General features: G+C 29.2%; 1 long non-coding RNA gene across 1 annotated transcript in view; it reads left to right on the top strand.

Annotated features, from left to right (window-relative positions):
• Positions 1 to 8,000, top strand: part of LOC111630485 — a 193,624-nt gene that overhangs the window by 157,913 nt on the left and 27,711 nt on the right. The window lies entirely within an intron of this gene.

The raw sequence follows: 8,000 nt of genomic DNA on the forward strand, positions 1-8,000 counted from the left end.
TCTTTAAAATTGTTCAAAAAAAAAAAATTAAAAAAAAAAAACTAATTTCTTTCATTCGATAAATTGGCTTCGTTATGACGTCATGACCTTCGAAATGACCTCGCGCGACGCACGCGTGATACTTTCGATTTTTAAGAGAATTTCGTTGGCGCTTTTCGTACGGGCACTTTCGATTTTTCACCAGACGTAGCACGCGCTTTGACTATATTGGATAATCGCCAATCACGTGATGACGATTGGTGGGGTTAAAATACGTTTTAGGCTATTCGCAATCACGCTTATTTCTTTGCGTGATAATTTACATGAGTCACGAAGTAGCGGAAGCCGGTTTGAACGATTGATAACAGAGAATTAATCGTATTTTCTCCGGATAGGTGTTGTCCATATTTCGAAGAATGTTATGTTAATGCATTTTTGATAATCCCTTATATAAACGACATTTTACGTGGCATAATTTTTTTTGTAGTACAATTAACTATCGAGAACAAGTGGAAAGAGTAAAGGGCAGACAGACTCCGTAGTTTTGCAGCAACAGGAAAAAAAAAAAAAAAAAGATATATAAATTGATAAAGTTAGCCTATAAGTGAGGATTAGATTTTTGTATTTTTCTTCACATTTAGTAAGTAACACTATTATTTTCTTGTGTGAAAGATTGTACTACGCCTTTGTTTTTCTTGTGTGTATTGTTTTTTTTTTCTCGTTTTTCTTTTGTGGTGTAATATAGAAATTGTATTTCTTTTATTGGATAAAATTTATTGTTTTCTTAATTGCCAACATTGTTAATTTAATTGTAATTAAAATTGCTTACTTAAATTAGTGATTAGCTTTCGATGGATGAGTTTAATCTTCTTTATAATCTTTTATACGTGGTTTAAATTTTGCGTGGTTACTACTAGTCATTAATTTATACAAATCCAATCCAGCATGCGACTAGATGCACTTTCGATTATTATCTCATTAGATACATCTTTGTAAGTCTGTCAGTTAGAGCAGTCATTAAAGTTATTCTACTAGAATTAAAGGAAAAGTTATTTTGATATATATATATATATATACGTATTTTTAATAATGAATTTATACAGATGTGAAAGACTGAATATCTACTTTAGGAAAAGAAAAATTATATAAATTGGATTTATTAACAGTCAATGATTAATGTAGCATTTTATACTTGAATAAATTTTAATTTCGTGATTTAAAAAAAAAAAAAAAAAAAAAAGATTTACGGAAATGATCCGTAGCTGCATTGACCATGTGAAATACAAATGAATAAGAAATCGTTTTAGTTGCTGCTCATTAATCAGCAATAAAGTGATTTTTCTTTGAGATAGATATACTTTTAATTTATGATTATCGTACGGTCCCGTACACATGCAATAATGTTTTTCTAATTATATTCAAATTTAATATGCTTAATTTTATGTGGGGTAACTGTTTTTACCACGGAAAGAACTTATTATGTATACTTTTACTCTTACTAGAATTGAGGAAAGAATGGTAAGTTGCTGAATGGTTACGATAATACTTTTCTTTTTTTTTTCCTTTTTATTTTTTGTGTGTTAGGAAGGAATTCATTTTAATCTCATTTAGAAGTTTAAAATAGTAACCTCTCCAACCAAAAGTTTATGTTATTTTTTAAAGAAAAATATTCGAAATTCTAAAATTTTTCTTACTTGAAACATATTCTTGTACAGAAGAATATATTAGTGTCTCGTAGATATGCAATCATTTAAAATTTATATGTTATAATAGGCGCATTCCCGTCGAGACACTACAGTGCACCGAATTGTTTAAGAGTAGAGAAAACTAAAAGTAGTGTTGTTTATATTGTTACTTCAGTGCGTCCTAGTGTCGCCCCAGAGAGAACCAAGTGGAGAGCCAGTACGAGCGAGTCAGTGTGATATTAGTTTAAAAAATGGCGTCAACCAGGAATGAAACTTGCACAGTGGAAATTCTGCTTTCAAATGATATAATACTTGAACTTCAAATATATCCCGAGATACATTTACTGCTAACAACAGATAGGGGTTTTTTTTTTATGATTCAACACTGCGTTATAAAACTAAAATTAAAATATGCACGAGTATAAAATATCAATTCGGTTATTTAAAAATCTTTATTTTCTTTTAGGTATAACTTTCTTACTTTTTTAGATATACAATAAATATCTTGAAATTTTTTACTTTTTATTCATTCTCAGAATAGTTTCTCATGCATAACCAATAGTTTCTGGATAAGGGCATCCTTTCTGTGCTTGTTTTTAGAAAGTACTGTAGTTGTATTCTCCTGGTCTTCCTCTTCTACAAGATAGTTAACAGAGTAACTAAAGCTGTTGAAACTGCCGTAACATAACGGGTCTAACAAACAGCTGGTTTTCCGCTATGTTCTGCTTGTATGACAACTAAGGGATGCACTGGAATGCACTTCTAGCACTGAACACTCAAAATAGTCACCATGAACTTGTCAAATATTAAAGTAAAAATGTCTTAATAATGTAATTATAGTGTTTCGTTAGTAAACTTGTAAAATTTTAAGATGTTAACGCTTGCTTATTTGCTAGAATAATCGTCTTTGTGTTGATCGAAGAGAGATGATAAAATTTCACAATCTTGCCCCGATACGGCAAAAGTTAATTACGTTCAGACAAATTCAAATTTGAGAATGTAATCGACTTTATGAAAATCGATAGATATTATGTGATCATTGCATCAAAAAGAATTAATAAAATTTGATTTATGTAGCAATGTTCCATGATTATTTTCAAGAATAATGCAATACAAACCAATTCAATTATATTTTCATGTACTGTACGCTTTGTTTTCAAAAAGTTTTCTCTTTTCTGTAAAGTCAGACATTCGAAAAAAAATTGATAGAATTTCGAAATAAAAATAGAAAATTATTCCAATTAAGCAGTTATTCCACAAAATGAATACCCGAAATGAATGTTGCTGCAATGTATCATTAAAAATAATAGTGAAAAGCAAATCAGTGCTTTCTAAATAAGAACTTTTATTTAAAGAATTGTAAATTCTGAAAGGACTTTCTGATTTTACATACTATAAATCTGAAGGAATTACTTTTTACTTTACTGGTTTTTTTATATAACAGAGGGGAAGTATGGCGATCGGTCAGAAATGATCCTCCCAAGATTTTGAAACGTCGCGAAATGTAAGAAAATTCATCCATTTTGAAGTCGAATAAGGCAAAGACAAAAAGGCACAGGAGCTGAAGCTCCTGTGCCTTTTTGGCCTTGCAAGGAAGGTTAAGGGGGTAAGGGAATTGATGCTATGAAATTTTTGGTAATTAAAAGTCGAGGATGGGAGATAGAGGGATGTGTTGTGTGATATCTCGAATGGGGTCGGACTTAAGAATTTAAGGAAATAATTACATTTAAGGCTGAAATCAGTGATGCCAAAACTTTTCGTTTGGAGGGTCAAATTTCGCATAGGTCGTAGATAGGCGTGTCATAAATAGTTCGTATATTCCATACATATTAAAGTAGGTCTATTTCTATAATTTATAAGTGATGTACCAAATATGTTCGCGGACCAGATTAACGCGTGATGCGGGCCGGATTTTTGCTCGATGTTTGGGCATTATTGTTTTAAATTATAATTACTTTCGAATAACAATAAAACAGTTGAATGAATTTAAGTCAGAAAGAATATTCAACTGCAATGAAAATAGTAAGGCCACGATTTCAAAAATGGATTATTTTTATTTTTAATTGGATTATTTTATGTACATCGAATTATCCAAAATTTAAAGAATTTTGGCAAGATGATTATTATATTAATATATATGATTAGTCAAATACTATTTTATAAGTAAAATAATATCGAGTGTCAAAAATTTACAGTATTAGTATGATCATATATAGCCTATATATGTATTCTTATATACGATCATAAATATATACGTGTATTAAGATATTCAGAGAAATATCTTCTGTAATTTGTATGAAACGTTAAAGCAAAAGCGTAGGTTCTTCTATTATATACGCATTTTCATTGTCGTAAAATCAAAATTGATGATTAATTTAAACGTCATTCTAGTTCGAAGTAGCAATAAGCAGGAAAGACAAAGACAATTTAAACTCTAAGATTTTCAGGAAGGCTTTTCCTGCAATAATTTTATGTATAGTTATGATTAACAAAAAATTTTATTATTAGGCCTATAATAATCTAGCTAAGTCTACACAAATATTTATGTAGATTGTTATTTCTAGACGATAAAATATAAACACGAAATGACCGGTTCTGGAGTGATTATTGGATATGAAGATTACACATCTACCTCTGATAATCATGGTAAATTTTGTATGCTTTTTGCCCCCAACTAATCAGAAGAATGGATGTAATTTGTTTGTAAAGAATCTTTTTGTTGTTGTTGTTGTTGTTGTTTAACATCACAAAATATTCACTAGAAAAAATTTCAACTCTATCCAAATTCGAAGTCTATCTGATCAATTCTTTACATTATGACATTGGATACTATTACATTCTATAACCATTTTTATAGAACGAAATATAACTTAAAATCATAGATAGCAAATATAATTTATTTAAACTAAGGTATTCGGGGAAAAACGAGCACATTCATTACGAGTTATAATTTATTCACTACTTAAAGTAAAATGATAAGACTACTCGTGCGAGTAGCATAATATATCGGAACAAATTTGTAACACTAAATGGTACTGACCTCTTGTTTAGCAGCGCGAAAGACTAGAATGAACTCGCGACAGGGTGTTTGACCAGTAGCTGGAACTTCAGCCAATGTTTTCCTTATATTGTTAATCAATCCCTGGTTACGTTTTGCATGCCATGCACTAGCATAGACCAATCCTTTATAATAAACCCAAAATTATTCAATTGGTAGAAATTTGGATAGGCGTGGAGACTTTTTTCATTGGACACAAGATTGATGCCAAACTCGATCAGATTTTCTTGAGTCTGACGTTCGTAATGACCAAGATCGAGCCAAAAAAAAACGTATTTTTAGTTGTTTGAGTAATGCTTTTGGATAAAGGGACCAATCTCTTCTCAATGCACTCCGTTATACGGTAAAAGTATCCTGGTTTATGGCTCATTTGATTCCTTGAAAAATGGCTTTGATGATCCTTTTGGTCCGATTGTAAATCAGGCCAGCAACTTTTCTCCAAATTTTGTTTTGCAGTGCAATATTTTCTTGTCGGGTTTTTTCTGTTTTTACAAAGTAAGTTGTAGTATGGTGGGAAAAGATAGTAACTCTCGTCGTTCATGATTACATCAAGTGTGAAAAGAGTATCTTTGTTACCTTTGAAAAGAGTAGATAATCGCTGTTGTTGCCTCCGTTCTTGACTTGGATTCTTGACTAGTATTTTTTCATACTTTTTTCTGTACTCTATATCTTTTTGGACAAAGAGTTGAAACTGAGCCCAACGTTGGTATTGAGGGCATACTTCAGGCTGCACTCGTCTCTGATGTTCAATTGTATCATTGATCGACCCGAACCTAGTTTTCTACTGCTGTCAAAACCTTTTTTTAGTCTACTCGGGATCTTTTAAACTTATCTCTCCTTGAAACCAGTAGTCACAAAATGCTCAACGATGCTTCATTTTTTCATGTCTGGATGAAGCTCTCAAAAAAATCTCTACTTTTTGCTGATTGTCTTTCTGTTTATTTCCAACCATTATAATAATTCTTAAGAAAATAATTATGTATTTAACACTAGTCAAAAGCAGAGCAACTTCCATGTTCTAATTCACAAATTCACTCTATTCAGAGACTCAATCACATGATTCTCATCTTTGGCAATTAGTTTTATTGATTGAAATTTTGAAATATTAAATCTATATTCAAAAGAAATAATTTTAATTGGAGAACTTTGAACTTTCTTCACTATATTTAGCTTGTAGAGTTGATATTAAATTGTTCAATCTCACACGCATTAAACTATTACTCACTGTAATACACGAAACCTATAAGTTTAAAATAATTTATCTTCATTTAGCGATTTACTAGAGTCTTTAATCTTCATTCTCATCTGTCGGTTTCAACAATTCTTTACGAAAAGTCCAAATTGCTTGACGCAAAGTTGATAGTCAATTCAATTGATTTCATTTAGTATTAATTATATTTGTCAAGGGATCAGAATTCGGAAGATCTATGAATGAGACCATTATTGGAATACAACTTACATGCTTTCATCTATTTTATGTTTACAGCATTTTCAAATATCTCTGTTTCTCCCCAAATGTTTCTGTTTCTGAAAAGCAAATAAATCCTTGACACACTAATATATGGCATTTAACGTTAATTACAAATATATTATGTATAATAATTTATTTAAATCTCTATTTAAATTCAGTTTTAAAGTCTGCAATTGAAATATTTTCAAAATTAATTGTCGTTATTGTATTATCTTTTAAACAAGTCATCATAAATTCTAATAAAGTACATTCCTTGTACGTTAAATTTCAGTAAAAATAGTTAATAATTAAACTTGAAAAACAATAACTACTATTATTACATACATCTTAAAATAATTAATATACAGATTTTAGTCTCTATTGATAAAATTCATATTTTAATTTAAATTTTTTACATCCCTATAACTCAGATTTCAGTACTTTTTACAAAATCTTCTATGGAGAAAATTTTTATGTAGTTTAAGAAATTTCGAAACTTAAGCAATTATACACTGAAATTTTGGCTATTATAAATCTATTTATATATATAAGATCGGTAGTCTTTACCTAAACGATAATATAAATTTGAATATCTTATAAAGTTTCGTGAATCGAAGACATCAATATTTTAGATTCAAAGTATTGAACCACATCTCTTCTATTTACAATTTACTTTACCTTCAGTAAATAAGTTAAGTGAAATCACTTAATGTTCTTTAATTCTTTATTTAATTGTTCTATTATAATTAAGTTTCCTTGATCAAATTTTTCACCGAAAGTATTGATTGATCGATTAACGCCATCAGCACATTGTAGGCAACATAATGGCAACAATTACACCCATTAAAGGCGGGCCTGATCCTTAATAGGATTGACCAACTCGGGTGAAGGATGGAGATTATCTCGAAAAGAATTCGAACCCGGATCCCTCATCACCGAAAGTAATTAAATATATTAATTACTTATTAAATAAACATTGTAAACCTATATTTTAAAATTATTTTACATGTTAAATTTACAAAAGAAACTGTGGATATAAATCAATTTTCCAGTAATTCAATAGAAGATCAACACTCAGACGTTCTGTTCTTGAGATGTTGTTTATGTCACTCCCTATCAAAAAACAACATAATCCATTATAGAAGTTTCTGTATAGCAAATATAACAAACTGCAAAATGTGACTTTAAAAAAAAAAAAATTTAATCAGAGTCCATTTAGAATTTGTGTTTACAAAGACTTCAAAAAGAATAAAACTTTTTGTAAAAAAATAAACTTTATAGAGGAAAAAAAAGAAGAAGAGGAAGAAGAAGAAGAAGAAGAGGGAGAAAGAGAGTGAGTGAGTGAGAGAATGTAGTTGAACAGGCTATCAAGTTGCTATTATTTAAATTTTTAATGATGCAGGCTTTAACTTCTTTCTTGATCATCTAGAGTTAAAGTGAAAAGTTTAATAACAAAATAAATTTGAAAAACTAGACAACTAGTTATAAATAGATAATGTATACTTACATCTTGTAAATTTTAATCAATATTTATGATTATCTTCTCTAAAGATTATATTTAAGACTCGTTATATATTTTTATTTAATTTATATAAGTTTAAAATTTTAATTAGAGATTTGATAATGTGACAGACAAATTTCGGTACATAAAATCTACTTTAAAAAATAAATAACCAAGAAATTTTTTATTTATTTAATCACATTTCGTTTTCTTTTTTTTTTCCTTCAAAAAGAAAAAAAAAGTTAAGATTTTACTAAACTTTATTTATTTAACATTAAATTAAACTTTATTTATTTAACAGAGGTAAAAGTATCCTGGTTTATGGCT

The sequence above is a fragment of the Centruroides sculpturatus genome, unplaced genomic scaffold (assembly GCF_000671375.1).
Source record: "Centruroides sculpturatus isolate CEXI.00-Female unplaced genomic scaffold, Cexi_2.0 scaffold71, whole genome shotgun sequence".
Taxonomy (NCBI): Eukaryota; Metazoa; Arthropoda; class Arachnida; order Scorpiones; family Buthidae; genus Centruroides; species Centruroides sculpturatus.